This window comes from Hippocampus bargibanti, linkage group LG13 (genome assembly GCF_051943395.1).
Source record: "Hippocampus bargibanti isolate YZ-2025 linkage group LG13, ASM5194339v1, whole genome shotgun sequence".
Taxonomy (NCBI): domain Eukaryota; kingdom Metazoa; phylum Chordata; class Actinopteri; order Syngnathiformes; family Syngnathidae; genus Hippocampus; species Hippocampus bargibanti.
Window position 1 is genome coordinate 17235143 of NC_142746.1, and position 20094 is coordinate 17255236.

A 20094-nucleotide genomic window follows, 5' to 3' on the forward strand; every position below is an offset into this window, starting at 1 on the left:
TGAGAGTTTACACAGACATTCTTGCGGGAGCGACGATAAAGCACAGGCCAGACCTCTGGCAATGTTTTTCCCTTCCACGTGGGGGCATCATTTCCCCTTTTACATGTTCTAATAATAATAATAATAATAATAATAATACATTTCATTTATAAGCGCCTTTCAAAACTCTCAAGGACACTGTTAGCGCTTTGTTCCATCTTCGCCTGCTGTTAAAGTGCTATATAAACCAATGAGTATATATTGCATTGTATTTTGGACAGCTGTCCTCATTTCAAGCTGATATAACTCCAGACCCATATAATTTAGGAATTAATTTTTTCTAATGAAAGTAGATAATCTAAGGTTTCTTACACTGCATTGTATGTTTATGTAGTCCTAAAACTCAACATTCTGTGTGTCCTGGAATTTGAGTGTAAATGACAAAAACCCTGGCACTGGAGTGGACACATTTTTTCACTTTGTCTGGCAGTGAATGAGTTAAGTTACCCATCATTTGTTTCAAAACCAGCTGGGACATAGTAATGCAAATGGGAATGAATACTTGACAAACATTCAGTCTTTCTCATCCGCACAGTTAGACCAGCAACATCCATCTATCCATCATCCCAACTGCTTATCCACATGAGGGTTGCCGGCATGCTGGAACCCATCCCAGCTGTCTTTAGGCAGTAGGTGGGATACACCCTGAACTAACAACCATATACGCTCACAGTCACACCTAGGGGCAAATGAGAGTGTTCCATCAACCTGCCAATGCCTGTTTTTGGAATGTGGGAGGAAACCGGAGTGCCCGGAGAAAACCCATGCAGGGACAGGGAGATAATGGCAACTCCACACTGGATAGCCGGAGCTAACCAGTCAATCTCAAAATGGGACATAATACCCAATCAAAGTCAAGAACTGTGAGAATGAGTCTGAAAATCTGACAATGAAAAGTCCATAATGTTTATCAAGTTGTTTTTCTTTTTAGAACAAGGAAATGTTTTATAACATACTTCTAGCTGCGACAGCATCTGTTTGCTTTATTTTTTGGCACTTTAAAACAGTACCCACAGCTGCTAGGATCATCTGCGCAAAGAAAATTGATTGATGGATTTTTTTCTCTCTTTTGAGTGAAAGGAGGATTTGAGGATAAACATATAGCATTGGATGAAAATTGTTGCTCAAAATATGTTGTCTGAAGCACTATCCAAAGCCTTAAATATATTCACCTAGTGTATTTGAAAACATATGTACACTGTACAGATACACATTTATCTAGAACAGAAAATTGATAGGTGAATGGACAAAACTCGTGAAAAAATCAATGGCACTGGCCTACCCACTCTTGAGGACTTGCACATTGCAAGAATCCAAACAAAGGCGCGGAAAATCCTACTGGACCCTCCGCACCCTGCCCACCACCACCTCCAGCTACAGTGAGACCTCAACTTACAAACACCTTAACTTACAAACTTTTCGTCTTACAAACATCAAATTTATGAAAATTAAACCTTATAATAAGCACTATTTTCATAATACACACCCACCACGGCTGGCGGAGTGATCTTCGGCGGAAGCACACGACCGAACAGCACCAGAGGTTAAGTTACAACAGTCCTTATGGAAGGTGACTCTCCTTCCATAAGCCATCAACGACCATCAAAAAGTTAAAAAAACTTTATTTTACAGCACAGTTTATTTCTTTAATTACAGTCCTCATGTACTACGCCTCTCTTTCCAAACAGCAATTCCCTTTGATCTTTGACCTCCAACGCCATTCCATCAAGCCATAAATGACCATCACAAATGTAGTGACTTTAGTGACTTTATGATACAATGCAGTGTATTTCTTTCATTACAATACAATAGCACATTTATTATACATAGAATAAGGCATGTTGTGTGTAGTTTTAAGGCTTATTTAGTTGAAAAGTATATTTTATGGAAACCCGAGAACTTATTTTTCCCATTTTAATGGTTTCCTATGGGAATTTTTTTTGGGGATACACACTTTTCGCCTTACACACTCTGTCTGGGAACCAATTAAGTTCGTAAGTTGAGGTCTCACTGTACTCCCCTCAGGCAGGCGCTACCGATCCATGCGCGCCAAATCCAGTTTTAAACAGCTTCTTTCCCCAAGACCCTCTAATCAGTCACCCAAATAGAACTGTATAGTGACTCAATTTTTCTTATGATGATACTAGTGCAGCGTGTTCTACCGAAGACACATTCCTTGTGTGTTCTACATATTTGGCAATAAAGATGAGTCACGCTACCTGTGATACAACACGATGGAAGAGTGTTGATCCAGAACAGGAAGCAGAGCCTGTGCTGTGTCACCTCAGACAGAATACACAGCAACAGGGGTCGATATTTGTCTGAGGTCTGGCAAAGCCGCAGACATTGTTTAGACAACCACTTAAGCCTCTTTCCCGCTTTAACTCTCTTAGTTGTCGCCTTCTTTCTTCAGGTCCAGGAACTGGATGTGAGAATGACAGAGACAGTGAAAAAGAAGTAAACACATAAAGATGTTAGAGATTTGCAGATCATCCCTCACTGGAAATTGCTATTTGGCAAACTTATATTTTACCTACAACGGCCAAAAATAACAATCAGGAAATGTAGGATGTACTGTAAATAAAAATTATCAAATGTTTGCTATCATTTGCCAGCCCATTTAAATAGAAAATCCTGGACATATTCCGGACATGTACAGATTAACTGATCTGTGCTGGAGGAAATGACCTTAGTTTTAATGAGAAAGATAGTTCATTAAACATTAATAAGACAGGCAAATAGTCAACTTAAATGTTTTATGTGGTTTACTGTTTGTTAAAAAAAGAGGCACAAAAATGGGAACCAAAGCAGACTTCAAAAAAAGGTTGTAACATTTAATGAAAGTTATGGAAGCAGCAAAAACCAAGAAAAAAACCAACTGGTAAATTAACATGATCAGGTTGAATAAAAGGATGATAATGTCGTCCTTTAATTCATTCACTGCCATTCACAAATTTATTCGGGAATTGAAAATATGACTGAGCGCCATTCCCGAATGTGTTAAGGTTGTATTTTTTCATGCTTGGGTGTCGATAAAGCACTGGCCATGTTTTTTTCTTTTCCACAAGGTGGCAGCATTTCCCTTTTTTTCCATGTTAGCGCTTTGTTCCAGGTGCAGCTGTTTTTAAAGCGCTATATAAATCAATATGTATGTATTGCATTGTATTTTGGACAGCTGCCCTCATTGCAAGCACATATAACTCCAAACCCATATAATTTAGGAATTAACTATTTTTTTCTGATGAAAGTAGAGAAGAAGAAAGGTTTCTTACACTGCGTTGAATGTTTATGTAGTCCTAAAACTAAATATTCTGTGGGTCCTGGAATTTGAGTGAGAATGACAAAAACCCTGGCACTGGAGTGAATAAATGTTTGCACATCGTCTGGCAGTGAATGAGTTAAACAGCATCCTGAGCCTGCACTGACCTTCACAATAACAAAGGTGATCAGACGTGGGCCCCAGACTCCGTTTACTCAGTGGCGTAATATTTGCGCTCTAACAGGCCACATGGCGGCCCTTATCGTGAAGGCCCGGCTGTGGCTGTGCTTCACAATGTGCTCTGACGTTACAAACAAGCCTCACATAAAGGCAAAAGAAAAATATCGAAAGGTGAGGAGATTAAATGGCGAACATTCTCGCGCCTCGGGGGTCATGGATATTTTCTGTAAAAATCAGTCTTCCGGAGAAAAAGAGGAGTTTAGGGTGGAGGTAAAAAGGTTCCGTCCTGATACCCTGGAGGGGTGTTGGTTTTGGCTGGAGAAGGTTGAAATAAAGCCAAGCCTAAGACCATGCAGGCACGCAAGGGCTCAACTGTCAAAAGCTCGACTAGTTTGGCAGCCAGAAAGATGGAAGGGTGTCTGGGTCCCTCATGATCCACCGATCAAAAAGAGTGGATTGATCTCAAGATGATTGCACATGTTCTCTTGAGTGAGACCGTCATTATTACACGGAAAGTAGGAATACCAGTGAAAAATTCATGGTAATTCAAGCTAAATGGTAATTCCATGGTAATTCAAGCTAAATTCATTCCAGCTTGTTCATGTCTTGTATTTTCATTCCTATTTTTTATTTTTTGCTTTTATGCTCAAGTAAAATACAGAAATTGTCATCAGCATTATCGTTGGATGGTTGCATGGCTTGAGGAGCCCGCTATGAGAAGAAAGGAGCATCAGCACAGAATGCCGATGTATATGGAACTGTCGCGGCTTGGAATTGAAGCGGATTCAACATTTAGCTTGTAGCAGACGTGCATGTTTGCACATTTAAGTCCCTGATCCACTGGTGAAAAGGACGCTTTGATCCTCTCCTCTTTCATCTAGAACTGCTGCATGCAACAAAGAGGGTGAAGAGAGAGCTTAAGATTGAATGAATGTCTGTTATATTATTTGTCATTCAGTTTTATTTTGTTCTTTTGACTTCAAGATGGCGCCGCGAGTGTGGCTGCCTTTTCCGCAGTTCCTGTATTTTGTTTTTCTACTTCTTTCAATCCTTTCATCTTCCTTTTACGACTTTGCTGCTGTGAAATGTAAATGTCTCCACTGCGAGACTAATAAAGGTATTTCCAATCCAATTGACAACTTCTATATTTGTTGCTATTCATCGAAATGTGTTTCCAACATCAAGCTTCCAACTCTAATAGGAATCATCACAGAGGTCTCAATAAATGTGGGAAAATCCCAAAATTTTTACGTTATACAAGATTCCCCATCGAAAATGAAACCCAGTACTTCCCCTTCACAATTAGATTTGGTTATTTCATGGCAGGGATGGATGTGGAAATGTTCTTAAATCCTCTTCGAGAAAATTGTTCCAGCTCCCACATTGTAACCAAGAAGCCTTCCATCCAAACCACACGGATTGTGGACTTCCCCCACGTTTTCCCTCAAACCCAAAAGCAAAAGAGGATGCGGGCTAACCGAACGCGTAAAGAGGATACGCCGACAGATTCATCGCTCATTTCAGTCTCCAAATGTCATGGGGATGTCAAAGTATTTTCATTCACACATATTCCGTTTCATGCGCCAGAAGAACCAACGCGCATCCAAACTGCCGGCGGCTTCCTTGCCATTAGCTATAATTTCTCACAAAATATTTTCACTGACACCGACCCCTGCCATTATCCCGCCTCACCGACCGCTGACTTGGAAGGAAAGAAACAAAATGAGGCTTTGACAGCTTGTCCATTAACCGCCAGGGAAACAAAAAAAATGAGGATAATTATGGTTAATTTTGGACAGCATAGTCCTTACATTGGTTAATGGCATTTTTCCAGGGCACCCCAAATACCCCCGTTGTACAAGTTCAAAGGTGAGAATGAAGCACATTGATTATTCAGAATCAGAATCATCTTTATTGGCCTGGTGTGTAGAACACACAAGGAATTTGTATCAGGAAGAACACACTCCACTCGTATCATCATAAAAAAGGCATTTGTTCGGGTTTTGTTTTTTGATGCTTGGGTGTCGATAAAGCGCTGGCCAAGGCCTCTAGCGATGTTTTTTCCCTCTACATGGGGGCAGCACTATTTTTCCATGTTAGCGCTTTGTTCCAGCTTCAGCTGTTGTTAAAGCGCTATATAAACCAACATGTATGTATTGTATTTTGGACAGCGGCCCTCATTTCAAGCAAACTCCAAACCCATATAATTTAGGAATTAATTACTTTTTTTCTGATTATAGAAGAGAGGCTAAGGGTTATAATGCCGTATTGAATGTTTATGTCATGCTAAAACTCAATATTCAATAGCATTGTATTTTGGACAGCTGCCCTCATTTCAAGGTCATATAACTCCAGACTCATATAATTTAGGAATTATTTTTTTCAGAGGAAAGAAGAGAGTGTAAGGTTTTGAACGCTGTATTGAATGTTTATGTAGTCCTAAAACTCAATCTTTTGTGGGTGCTGGAAGTCAAGGGACAATGACAAAAACCCTGGCACTGGAGTGCACACATTTTTCACATGTCTGGCAGTGAATGAGTTAAAGCGATTATGCCGATGTCCTTGAGCGCCTCAGTGTCTGGTGCTGGAGATTATATAGGTCCGTAAAACTACTGTTACGGTACGCAAACAGTAGTTCAAGTGAGTACAGAGCTAGAGCTACAACGAGGGTTGTGCAAAATTGCAAAGAGGTTTTTTATATACAGTTTTTTTTATATTTGGGTTACTGATTAGAGAATTCATGGCTAGGGGGAAGAAGCTCTCACTAGAAAAGGTGGTGAGCAGGGTGCACAGGGTCCAATGGGATATCGACTTCATAAAGGGTGCTCATATTCCAGCTCAAGTCAAGGTTAGTTATATATTTACCGGACACCTGAAGATGTTTCTCATCTTGAAATCTAAAAGCATGCAAGTGCAAAACAATGCGCAAGTTGAACGTGTTTGCTCAAGGTGGGTGTGAAGCCCGCCGAGATACAGCTTGCGTTGGGTTTCCAGGAAGCCCACCTGAGCTCCAAAAAGCTTGAACACCTGTTCTCTGTTTGAACAACAGCGCGATCATGACACGGTCATACGGTCCAACGCTATCGCTGATGGTCTGGAGAGCAATCCAGCACTTTGTCTCGCACGTTAGCTCACATAGGAGCCATTGTGGCTGATTAGGTAACGCTCCTGTCGCGACCGGAGTTGTCGCTGGATGGCTGCTGTAATTCCCGGAACAGGATGAACCAAGCTGGAATTAAAGTTCTGAGCAATCATCGCAGGACATACTGTAAATTTCACATGTATCGATGTGTTTGCATAGAGGAATAAATAAGGTGGGGCGGTGGCTGTTACGACCTCATCAAATCCATGAAGTGAAATGAAGGATTTTATGCCTGGTTTGTCAGCTGTGTGTCAGGGTGAAGCGCAAAAGCTTCAATATCGTGTCTTTACCTACTAAGATGTACACAAACAAGTACGTGTCCATCATGCCTTGTTGAAGTTGGTGTGAAACTGCTTCTAAAGTCAGTGTTCATCCCGTGCTCTAACTGTGTCAACATCTACAGTGGAACATCAAATCATGAACACCATCTAGCTGATTTGTTACAAAAAAAGGAAAAACAAACATATACCGTATTTTCTGGGGTATAAGGCGCATCAGAGTATAAGGCGCAACCGCAATGAATGGTGTATTTTCACAAACTTTTTCCATATACAAGGCGCACTGGACTATAAGGTGTACCTTTCATTGAATGAAAACCGTTTTCCAAATATCATAAAGAACAGTACTTGCCATTCAGTGAACATACACAGTCAGGGAGCCGAGTGTTTTCATTGATACTTTTTGTTTTCAATCGTTAAGATATACCTGTTGTAACAACACTGTAAAATGACATATTTAAATACTGTATTTTCCGGTATATAAGGCGCACCCAACAGCCTCGATTTTCTTCAAAAGATGACGCTGCGCCTTATACACAGGTGCACCTTATAGGTGAAGTAATATTGTGCCACAACAGGTCTCGCAACTACTCTCACCAGCCACCGACTCCATTTCCCGCCCGTAGAATAAGTAGTGCATCACCCCAGCCTTTACCACAGTACCTTATAATGTGGCGTGCCTTATATTTGGAAAACCTTTATATATTTCTATATTATACAGTAAAGTCTCGTTATATCGATATCGGATATATCGATAGTCCCGGTTATATCGATACTATTTCTATGCACGCATGGAGAAAATTACATGCAAACAGGGTCGGATATATCGATAGTCCCGGTTATATCGATATTTTTTTGGACTCCCTTGAATATCGATATAACGAGACTTTACTGTATTTGGACAACTTTTGTCATTCATTGAAGGTGCACTTTGTACTGTAGTCTGGTGTGCCTTATACGTATATGTAAAAGGTTTGATAATTCACCGTTCATTGTGGTTGCGCCTTATACTCTGGTGCGCCTTATACACCAGAAAATGTAATTTGATTACCTAATAGGCTGTCCTCTGTTGTAACGTCTATCCCTCAAAGGGTTAAAAGTCAAAATCCCATAAAATGTGCCCTTTAAATTCAACTTCATTCATAGCTTTGGTTGTCTAATGGTGTACGTCCCAATACTGAGAAAGCACAGTGAAGCTTGATGGACGCTAGGCAACATTTGGATGAAATCATACGTGTACGCACATATGTACGCATGAACACACACCATCCCATTCACAAGCAGCGTGTAACGTGACGTCAGCCTCATGTCTGCATGTTGAGCTAGTGTGCACGTGACAATGTGTGAAATAGACCAACAGCTGAAACGAAGGCAACCAAGGCTGGTGTGCGGAGGGAAATAAATTTAAGATAGCAATAAATGTCAGATCCTTTTTGTAGTTTAACCTATGAGTATTCAACACATTCACATATATGTCAAATATTGCAACCGTTATGATGTCAACTAGACATGCTTCCAGATGAGTGGGTATGACGCTCTTGGCGTCTGTGTAAGCTTTCAGTCGTACAGGAGTAGTCCATCGATGAAAAGGTTTCTTCAGCCGTCATCTGTACTTCTTTGAATGTTTCACACGTTTCGCTCCTCATCCTCAAAGAACTTTTAGTTTAGCTAGCGTCCGTGGTTTGAGGTTCAATTTGGATCGTGCTTACAACAGACTTCTTAGATCGTTACCACGTAGGCTTAGACATGCTGATGAGGTGATACCAGAGTGAATGGGGCAATCAGGGTCAGTTATAGAACATCATCAGACAGACAAAAGAAGTGTTCAGATTAGCTTGAAGGAGTTGTCAAATGCTCCCCCCAACCTTAGGGCACGGACCTATCAAAGCAGAGGTGTGGCACTGCCACCTCGATCCATTAGGGATATATATAGGACCAGAGCTACCAGCACAATTTTAGTTCGCTGACGAAGCTCTTCGGATGAACATCCGACACCTTCAAGGAAGTACAGATGACGGCTGAATAAACCTTTGCATCAATGCTATTACTCTTGGTAACTTCAGAATCAATTGAAATAACCATCAACAATTTTCTTCTTCATTGCACAATATTTGTTTAGTCAATTGGCATTATTTTAATGACATAAAGTCCTTTTGGAGTCAACGGCGACTTGAAATAAGGAGTCAATTGAAACAGACTTTCTGTAGAAATCAGGCCACTAATTTTGTAGTATATATATCGCCCCCTTGCTAGAGCTCAAGGCTTTGTACAAGGCCTTTTGTTGCTTTTACAGCATGTTTCGATTGAACGTAATCAAAACGTAGGTGTATACACTTGACAATTCCTCTTTAATGGCGTCCTGGCAACAATTGGTGATGTCTGAAAAATTCACACTTGAACAAAAGTTATCATTTTAGAACCACAACCATCCTGCAGCTGATCTATCGGTGAAATATGAAAGGAGTGAAAAAAAATGTGAGTTTCACGTTTAATTGCATCCTCTGAAATTTTTCACAATCGATCTTTCTCTCTGCTCGAGAAAATTGCTCAAAGATTGCATTGAGGGGTAGCCAAGCCACGCTGCAACCGCTAAAAATCAACCACGCAGGGCACGGTCCATCTGCAAGTCTTTACGAGCTTCGTACTTCGTTTCATGTGAGCCTTCTTCAGTCGTCCCGCTCTCGTCATCCTTTAGGGCTGTGTAAGCTCTGTGGTTTTGGCATGCCAGCACATGTATCACAGTGGTTCATCCTGGTGAAGATATCCACTTTTCCAGTCCCACACGACTTTAGTTCATAGAGCAGTTAACGTAATTATCATTTCACCACACAGAGCGATTATACCAAGCGGTTGCCACAGGTTTTCAGAATGTCAGTTTGGTTTGTATCAAACGGTTTGGGTTCCGCGGCGTCTGTATTTAATTTTCTTTTTCTGACCATTTGGTCATGGGAAGAAGGAACGCACAGTGACTGTTGATATAACAACAGAGATACCTGAAATACACTGTCGTGCAGACATACCGGTAGTCACCTCACCTGGTTCCTCTTGATGCAGAAAATCTGCTCATAAAAATTACAGTATAATCAGAATTGGTGAAAAAGACCACCCCTGGAGTCCAACTCTCATTGGAAACAAATCAGTGTAATTTACTGCCAACAATCCAGACGCAATTTTGATTTGAAAATAAACACATTAAAACAACATTAGCGTCATGAATAGATTGACCACATTGTACAAAGTTACACACGGTAATTTTGAAAATGTGCGCATTCACAAACAAATGGGTTATAAATGATCCTGTCAGTGTAATACTGAACATGTAATATGCATTAGCATGTGCGGCCTCTAGCTACCCTACCGCTTCACTCAATTCTCCTCTAATTCAACGGATAGTTAGGACGGTGGGGAAAAAATCACTTACACACTGCAAGAATCAAGAACAAGGGCGTGGAAAATCCTACTAGACCCTCCGCACCCTGCCCACCACCTTTTCCACGCGGGCACGCGGTACTGATCCATGCGCACCAAATCCAGCAGTCATTTAAACAGCTTCTTCTCCGAAGCCTTTAACTCTCGAAACAGTAACCCAAAAAGAACTGTACAGTATAGTGCCTCTTTGCATTTTTTTAATGATGATACTAGTGCAGCGTGTCCTACAAGACAAATTCCTTGTGTGTTCTACAGGCTTGGCCAATAAAGATGATTCTGATAGCTTTGTGCCGCTTTCCGTGTCAGATACCCTGTTGCTCATGGTTGTCATGCACTGCAGTTACTGATGTGACAAAAGGTGAAGTACACGTGGACATCACATAACAAAATTAATCTTTTTTTTCCCTTTTGTGGTCACATTTTAAGACAATTTGGCATGTGTGAATGTGATGCAGAGGCAAATTACCGTATTTTCCGATGTATAAGGCGCACCCAAAAGCCTTGCTTTTCTTCAAAAGATGAGCCCGTGCCTTATACAGTGGTGCGTCTTATATGTGAAGTAATATTGAGCCACAAAAAGTCTTGGAACTACCACCGACTCCATTTCCCCCTGTAGAAGAAGTAGTACGTAACGCCACCACTACTACAGCGCCTTATAATGTGGTGCACCTATATTGGGAAATCTTTTATATCCAAATATTATATTCGGATAACTTTTTTCATTCATTAAAAGTGTGCCTTATACACCGATGCGCCTTATATATGGAAAAAGTTTGCAAATACACCATCCATTGGGATTGTCCCTTATACTCAGGTGCACTTTACACACCAGAAAATACGGTAGAGCATTATACCATGTGATTTGTCGTTTTAGGGCACCACATCAATATGAACTTTTACCCTGTTATAACAGCAACCAGACCCTCCTGTGCCAAAAAAAGCTCTAGTCACAAATGTGTTTATATTCTACCAAGTCCTGAATGTTAATAGCAGTTCGATGTTTAGTCTGATTTGGGCTGCAAATTGAGCAGTAATCTACTGTGAATGCACAATAAACCAAAATCTGATGACTCCCTTTGGAACTCTCTGCCAATTCAAAGCATGTTCACACTACATTAAAAAAAATACTCTTTCATACTTACCGCCGTTGTTAGCCTTGTTAGCTGTTGTTAGCCTTGGTGAAGTCACATTTCATCCATTAATATGTCATTTCTTATCATTCGGAAAGTGCAAGGAGCTTGATCTGGACCTGAAACCTGCTCACAGCCATTTCTTTGTGTTCTGAAATGAAATGACAAGGTGGTCGGAGTGCTTAACTCATTCACTGCCTGATATGTGCAAAATATGTCCACTCCAGTGACGGGGTTTTTGTCATTGTCACTCGAATTCCAGAACCGGCAAAATATTGAGTTTTATACTACATAAACATTCAATGCAGCGTATGAAACCTCAGACTTTTTTTTCTTTCATCAGAAAAAAATAGTTAATTCCTAAATTATATGGGTCCAGAGTTAGATGAGATTGAAATGAGGGCGGCTGTCCGAAATACCATGCAATACATACATATTATTTTTTACAGCGCTTTAACAACAAAGCTCTAACATGGAAAAAAGACAAATGCTGCCCCCTTGTGGAAGGCAAAAAACATAGCCAGAGGCCATAGCCAGCGCTTTATCGGCACCCAAACAAGAAAAAAACAAAACCCGAACAAATTCAGGAATGGCGCTCTCTGTCATATTTTCAATTCCTGAATACATTTGTGAATGGCAGTGAATGAGTTATTTGTCACGTTCTGATTGGTTGCCAACAGGTGGTACTGTCGGCCTCGTCTGCAGCTGCACATGTGTTGGCCGTTTTAATTAGTGGCAGTGGAACGACATTCAGTGTCGGGTCATTGTTTGTTTCACCCTGTCAGGTTTGATTCATCTTGTCATATTTTTACTCATGGTTTTATTTACTACTTTGGACTTTTCCGTTCTAACGACTTTGATGTTTTAGATTTTTTTCCTGTTGACTTTTTTTAATAGAATTTGTCAAATACACCCTGCTCCTCCCCCCTGCCTGCTTTTTGGGGGTCCACCACCATCACCACCTCGGAAACCACCACATTAATAGGTTTGAAGGAAGTCTTCAGAATCTGTTTTTTTTCCTGAGATAAATGGATAACCATACTGCAGACTTGTATTTAAGCAATGGTAAGATACAATCGACATTGTCAAGCTCAAGTTAGTATTTCTTCTCACTGACTGAAATTATTCAGATGCAGCCTGGTTTCCATTTAACCATTTTATGTAACTACTTAATGGCCGCCGAACTACCTAATGGGCCAAGAAAACAAACGTGCAAGTGTCATTTGTTTTCCAGGTGTTAAAAGTTAAAGCCAATTCAGTCTTGTTGACTTGTCAGGATTCAGATATCTGCGACAACAAAAGCTGCTAATGTGAAACGGTCTTGTCACGATTCATTTTAATGTGGCCTCAAAGCCGATTTCTATTCAGGCCGCAGAAATCAGTACGTCCGTATATATGTAACGTTCGGACTAGCTCAGAGGCCGAAGGCAAAGAATCAACCCTTGTCTTCTTGGGAAGATTGAGGCCATCTTCATGCATCATCGTCCCGGTAAATGGAGAGCAAATGAAGTCGCGCTGAAAAGCGGTGATGCTTCAGGGCTGCTCGGGTTTCCCAACAAGCCTGTCCGACCCCCCCGACCCCGGCACCCCCTTCAAGCAGCTATGTAATGAAAGCTTAATCAACCCGTCACTCCAACGTTCACACCTCCCAGGCCAAAATATTGCCGGGTGCCCCACTCAGTGCAGAAGGCCTAACGCGGAATGTCAGGAAAGTAAATAAAAAGAAACATTAAGGAAAACATCAGCCAGATGTATTACCTGTATTGACTTCAAGTGGAAGGGGAGTTGAACTGTAATTACAGTCTTTGATTGATTAAAAAGTATTGACTAACGTAAAGGTCTTGTGTGGGGGACATTGTTGGGTTTTTTTGGTCCTGTGAAATTTTTTTAATACATCTCATTATGACAGCAAAATCCATAATCCGTCCGCAGTTTAGCCCAGTTATTGACCAATCATAATTTGCAGCCAAATATTTGCTAATTTCATCATCATTTATGGCAAAAGGTGTTCTTTATTTGCTAGCTTTACTGTGGCAGAGATACACTTTACCTGTTTTGTTGCGAATTCCAGTGGCGGTCCGTCCTAGGCCTTCAGTAGTGCTATGTCTGAATCAATCTGTAGCTGCCACTGTAAAAATAAAGGGTGATGTGATTTACTACACGTCCTGTGCTGTACTAGAGGTTACAGTTAGCCATGAAATAACATGTAAAGAAGAAGAATGTGTGGATTGCCTGTGCTGCACAAGCACTGCTTTGCGTGCTTGTTTACACCTACCTTGCAGACGCACCATTTAACTCATCCACTACCAGACGATGTGCAAAAATATGTCTACTCCAGTGCCAGGGTTTTTGTCATTGTCACTCAAATTACAGGACCAACAGCATATTGAATTTTAGGACTACATAAATATTCAATGCAGAGTAAAAAACCTTATACTCTCTTCTTTCATCAGAAAAAAAAGTTAATTTCTAAATTATATGTGTCTGGAGTTATATGAGCTTGAAATGAGGGTGGCTGTCAAAAATACAATGCAATACATACATATTGGTTTATATTGCGCTTTAACTACAGCTGAAGCTGGAACAAAGTGCTAACATGGAAAAGGGGGAAATGCTGCCCCCTTGTGGAAAAGATAAAACATTGCCAGAGGCTATGGCCAACGCTTTATCAGCACCTAAGCATGAAAAAATAAAATCCGAACAAATTTGGGAATGGCGCTCTACGTCATATTTTCAAATTCGTGAATGGCAGTGAATGAGTTAAAAAAATAGTCTGAGGTTAAATAAATCACACCACACCTAATAATCGACTCAATTTGCATACTGTGCTGCCTCAATGCATGAAATGAAACTTGCATTTGGCAGACTCAAAATAAAGTTGGCACAAGCTAAGAAGATACGCCTCCACATCTGTTTGTGGACACAAACAACTTGACATTACCCGTGATAATTGTTCTACTGATTGGTGAATTTTGTACATCAGAGAAGTGTCGCAACTACAAAAAGGTCCTTATTAGCTCGATGAAAAGGCCTTGAAGATTCAATATATGATGAATGCATACAATCCAGCCAGGTTCTTTCACACGTTTTGCAGACAGAGAGCCTTTCTCCACTCGTAGACAGAGTGAAAATGTTTTCATTACAGAGAAGTGGGGAGAAGGAAGGAATAAGAGAAGGAATAAGGTGGAAAAAAAATAGGAGACTGTGAGGAGGGGGCGTACTGTTGTCTGGCCAGGCCACGGATTGCCTGATTAAAAACATGTGGCGGGCCCCAACTTCCATGCTACGACACAAAGTCTGAAGCAGACACAAACATGAACAAAGACTTCCTACAATGAACATGTACAAACAATAGATGCACACGCAAAGATGTCACAGTTTACCGAGTCACACAGTGGGAAGTTTTCATGTACTAGCAGTCATGTCATCACCTAGTTGATCACGTCCTAAAATGTGTATAGGACACTTTAAAAAAAGCGTATAAAGCATGTTTCTTTTTTGAGGTTGTAATATTCCGAGCGTGCTGAAGCACATGGAACTATAAAAGTTGTTGGTGGAAGGGCGGCATTCAAGTGTGAGTAGGTTTTCATGCCTCCATACGTGAGGTTACTACTGTTGGCACAATCTGGAAAATTCCAAATAAACAATGCAGCTAGATGACTTTGAGAAATTCTGACCTCCGTGCTATTCTTTTATAGATGCTGGCTTTCACTGCGGACACGTAACCTCCTGTTTGGACTAGTCGCTAGAGATAATAAACACACTCTTCAGGGAAGAATTGTGTGTGTGTGTGTGTGTGTGTGTGGGGGGGGGGGGTGTCCAGTGTATAAAGTAAGAGTGTCGCTGTCTCATGAAGCAAACCAGGAGAAAGTAAATGCATGCAGGAGGGAGGAGCAGGGTGTATTTGACAAATTGTATTAAATAAAGTCAGCAGGAACAAAATCTCAAAAAACAGTCATCAGAACAGAAATGTCCAAAGTAGCAAATTAAACCACGAGTAAAACATGTGAAACAAATCTGACAGGGTGAAACAAACAATAGCCTGACACTGAATGGTCATGCCGGGAGTCCTTTTAACTCATTCACTGCAACACATGTGCAAAACTGTCTCCACTCCAGTGCCAGGGTTTTTGTCATTGTCACTCAAATTGCAGAATATTGAGTTTTAGGACTAGATAAACCTTCAATAGAAACTGTAGACTTTCTTCTTTCATCAGAAAAAAAGTTAATTCCTAGGTTATATGGATATATATTTGGGACGGCTGTATAAAAGGCAAATGCTACCCCCTCATGTAAGGCAAAAAACATCGCCAGAGGTCTAACCAGCGCGTTATCGTGCCCCCGCAACAAAAACCAAAACCGAGATAAATTCGGGAATGGTGCTCCACGTCATATTTTCAATTCCCTAAATTCGGGAATGGCAGTGAATTACAGTAAAGTCTCGTTATATCGATATTCAAGGGAGTCCGAAAAAATATCGATATAACCGGGACTATCGATATATCCGACCCTGTTTGCATGTAATTTTCTCCGTGCGTGCATAGAAATAGTATCGATATAACCGGGACTATCGATATATCCGATATCGATATAACGAGACTTTACTGTAGTTAACTGCCTCTTATTAAGCTTATGCAGCTGCAGGTGGGGCTCTACAGTGCCACTTGTTGGTCGCAAACCGAAATGTGACATGGACAAAGAAAAAATAGTCAAGTCGTCAGGAAATAAAGATCAAATATCAGCTCGGCCTATACCGAAGTTGTTTGAATGTGATTTCATACAATGGAACTCCAGCAAATATAGTTTTCTGTGAGTAGTTTTGTATGTTGCCAAACCTTTGAAGCAGTTGAATCAGGACAAAAGAAAACAACATGAAGGGAAATGCCGTTCTGTAATGCAATGAAGTTGTTTTGTTTTTTTTCTCCGACGATTTTTAAATGTACTTTGTGTGCGTTTTTTTTTTTGTGAGGCCTTGACTGTGGAATATAAAATATTTATCCAATCCGTGGAACACATTGCTCCGTCTTTTCTCACTGGTGTCGGTTTCAAAAACACATACGCTGACAAGTTCATTTCTAACAAAACATTTTTTAAGGCAGGATGTAGGGGGTGGAATTAGTGTAAAAACACATCCATCTTTGTATGTCAGCGCAGCCTTAACAATGGGAATTTTAAATGGCACATAGCAATCGCCAGCAGCACTAACACGGGTAGTAAATATCAATAAAACCCTAGAGCATTCTCTGCCAAGGAGTTGTCCTATCTCTGGCTCTTATTTCCTGAATGCTGGATTGGATTGCATTGGATTAGCCTTTATTAGTCTCACAGTGAAGAAATTTACATTTAACAACAGCAAATTTATGAAAGGAAGAAGAAAGGAAAGAAAGACGTAGAAAAACAAAGTACAGGAGCTGCTGGAAAGGCAGCCACTCTCCCGGCGCAATCTTGGAATCAAAGTCCTAAATAACACAAAAAACAGGGACACTCATTCAATCTTAAGCACTTCCTGCACCCTCTTTGTTGTATGAAGCATTTGAAAGAGGAGAGGATCAAAGTGTCCTTTTCACCAGTGGATCAGGGACGTCATGGTGGAACGTTCACGTCTGCTACAAGCTAAATGTTGAAAGCAAACACGGAGCTGTAGCATCCATTGATGAAAAGAGATTGCCTCACATCATCTGTCTCATGTAAATCCGCTTCAATTTTAAGCCGTGACAGTTCCACATACGCAACTGCGCTCTAAGATTGCCTCACATCTCCTGTCCCATGTAAATCCGCCTCAATTCCAAGCCGTGACAGTTCCACATACACAACTGCGCTCTAAAATTATTTCACATCTCCTGTTCCATGTAAATCCGCTTCAATTCCAAGCCGCGACAGTTCCACATATGCAACTGCGCTCTAAGATTGTCTCGCATTTCCTGTATCACGTAAATCCGCTTCAATTCCAAGCAGCAACAGTTACACATATGCAACTGTGCTCTAAGATTGTCTCGCATTTCTTGTCACAAGCAAATCCGCTTCAATTCCAAGCCGCGGCAGTTCCCCATACGCATCGGGGCTCTGCGCTCTGGACTCTCTGTCTTGATACACACTATCTGTACATAAGACACTCAACTAAAGTAGTCAGGGAAGGTCAAGTTGATTGACATACAGTAGAACTTAATCACACAATTTTAAGAAGAAAAGTGAGCGTAGTTGATTTAAGTACCTATTATAATCCCAGTTCTGTTTTTGTTTTGAACACCATAAAAAGAGAAGGACAGGCCAAGAAATGAAGATTGTTCTGGAAAAAAAAAGGGGAGTGCGGCTTTTCAACCTGCAATGAAAACTCTGTCTGTGTGTTCATATGTCAAGAGTTAAAAAGAATTGGAATGGAGACGTGATATGAGTGTTGGTGTTAGCAAGGCGGGTGGGTGGTAAAAGTTTTTCTCCAAATATGTTCTCAATAACTGCAGCAATGAGTTACTGGATACATGTGGTTATTGTAAACATTTCGGGCCTGCTTGTGTTATGATGCTATTCTTCCATTTGTTTGTACTGCGACATCTGTCCAGCAGGCTGTGATAGTAAAGTCTTATTCAATCCCTCTAATGTCAACGTCATATTTTGCTGCACTGTGATGAGTGAGTTTACCCGCCAACAGGGATGCGGAAAGAATTTTATTCATGGGGTGGCCGGAGGTTGGTAGAAGCTATCTTGGGAGTCGGTAAAACTTGGAAACAAAACTCATTATCTAATTCACTGCCAGAGAATGTGCAAATGTGTGTCCACTTCAGTGCCAGGGTTTTCACTCAAATTGCAGGAACCACAGAATATTGAGTTAAAGGACGACATAAACATTCAATGCAGGGTAAGAAACCTTAGACTCTCGTTTTTCACCAGAAAAAAAGGTTTATTGGTAGTTTACTTGGCTCTAGAGTAATCTGCATTGAAAGTGTGGGCGGCTGTAGAAAAGGCAAATGCTACCCCCTCATGGAAGGGAAAAAACATTGCCAGAGGTCTGTCCGAACCCCTCGCAAGAAAAAATAAAATCTGAACAAATTCGGGAATAGCGCTCCACGTCATGCTTTTCAATTCCCGAATAAATTTGGGAATGCCAATGAATTAGTTATTGCGCAACTGCCCCCTTCATGTACAGCAATTGAATCTTAACTCATTCACTGCCAGACAAAAATGTGTCCACACCAGTGCCAGGGTTTTTGTCATTGTCACTTGAATTTCAAGACCACAGAATATTGAGTTTTAGGATTACAAAAACATTCAATGCAGCGTAAGAAACCTTAGACTGTCTTCTTTCATCAGAAAAAAACAGTTAATTCCTAAATTATATGGCTCTGGAGTTATATGTTTGTTAAAGTCATTATAAGTGCCTTGCATGCTGGGTCCGAGAGGACAGTAATTTCATCTGTGCTGTATGTCATGCATATTAGCATATTTGACAATAAAGCTGACTTTGACTTATATGATCTTGAAATGGGGTGGTGTCCAAAATACAATGCAATACATAAATATTGGTTTATATAGCGCTTTAACAACAGCTGAAGCTGGACCAAAGCGCGAACATGGAAAAAAGGAAAATGCTGCCCCCTCGTGGAAGAGAAAAACATTGTTAGAGGCCATTGCCAGCGCTTTATCAGCACCCAAGCATGAAAAAAAAAACCTGAACAAATCCGGGAATGGCGCTCTACGTCATATTTTCAATTACGAATACATTCGTGAATGGCAGTGAATGAGTTAATATCTGCTAATCCAGTGTGACATTGTGATTTTTTTGGGATAACTCAGTTGTGTAGACTATTCCACAAGTTGAGGTGCCACCAGGCAGACCCAAGCAGTGCAAGGGACAAGGGGCTCGCTATTGATAGGGGACTGCATAAATGTTTTGGGAACGGTGGCTATGTGTCCAACCTTATATGACACTTCCTCCCACGCCTACGGGACAGGCAAGTACTTATGCGCACCAACAACATGTCTGTGGTTTACCACACTAACCTCATGGAGTGCCTAGTTCGTTGACGCTGCGGCAGTAGTCTCTCTTTACTTGGGCGGCTATCCATTTTGCGAGTCTGCGGGCTGCCTACCTTCCGTTCTCGAAGAGTCGGGTGTAGATTTCCTGTTCCTACAGTCCCTTTTACTGGGATAGTGGAAGTGAGACCACAGGTGAGTTAGTGAGCATTATTCACCACAGTTCCTCGTTTACTACTTAGCCATAATTTAACTTGTTCCTTATGATTCATCAATAGGGCCTCAGTTTCACTCCATACTAAGGTGCATTTTGTTACATTATATGGATGCTGTTAATACGCCCATTTTATGTGTTATTCACTGCCAAGTCCACCAACAAGGGTACAGCTTTTACTGAAAAGTAGGTGACGTGGCCCGTTTCTACTTTGGAAGTCAACGAGTCCAAAATCATCAAGTATCCTGTCAATCATTTTATAAAACAATGTCAAGTACAGTCAAGGATATTTGAACTGCACAACAACTCCAGAGTACATGACCAAAATCAAATAAGACACAATAAAAAACTGAAGACATAATTGTTTGGAAAAAGTTATTGAGATAATGCTTACTTTTCAGCAGTGGAGAACCGTCAAGGCCTGCAAAGCCTTTTCTGCTGGCCTAAAAATATCG

At 40.9% G+C, this 20094-nt stretch overlaps 1 long non-coding RNA gene across 2 annotated transcripts; it reads right to left on the reverse strand.

Annotated features, from left to right (window-relative positions):
* Positions 1-2264: 2264 nt before the first annotated feature.
* Positions 2265-19583, reverse strand: LOC148889550 (uncharacterized). 2 transcript variants are annotated; one of them, XR_016116853.1, is made up of 4 exons: positions 19453-19583; positions 13508-13585; positions 11470-11608; positions 2265-2461 (listed from the first exon to the last, which is right to left on the reverse strand). It is a non-coding gene; the product is annotated as an uncharacterized LOC148889550 (long non-coding RNA). The 2 variants fall into 2 exon arrangements; XR_016116852.1 differs by lacking the exon at positions 19453-19583 and having other exon boundaries at positions 13508-13663.
* Between the last annotated feature and the right edge of the window lie 511 nt (positions 19584-20094).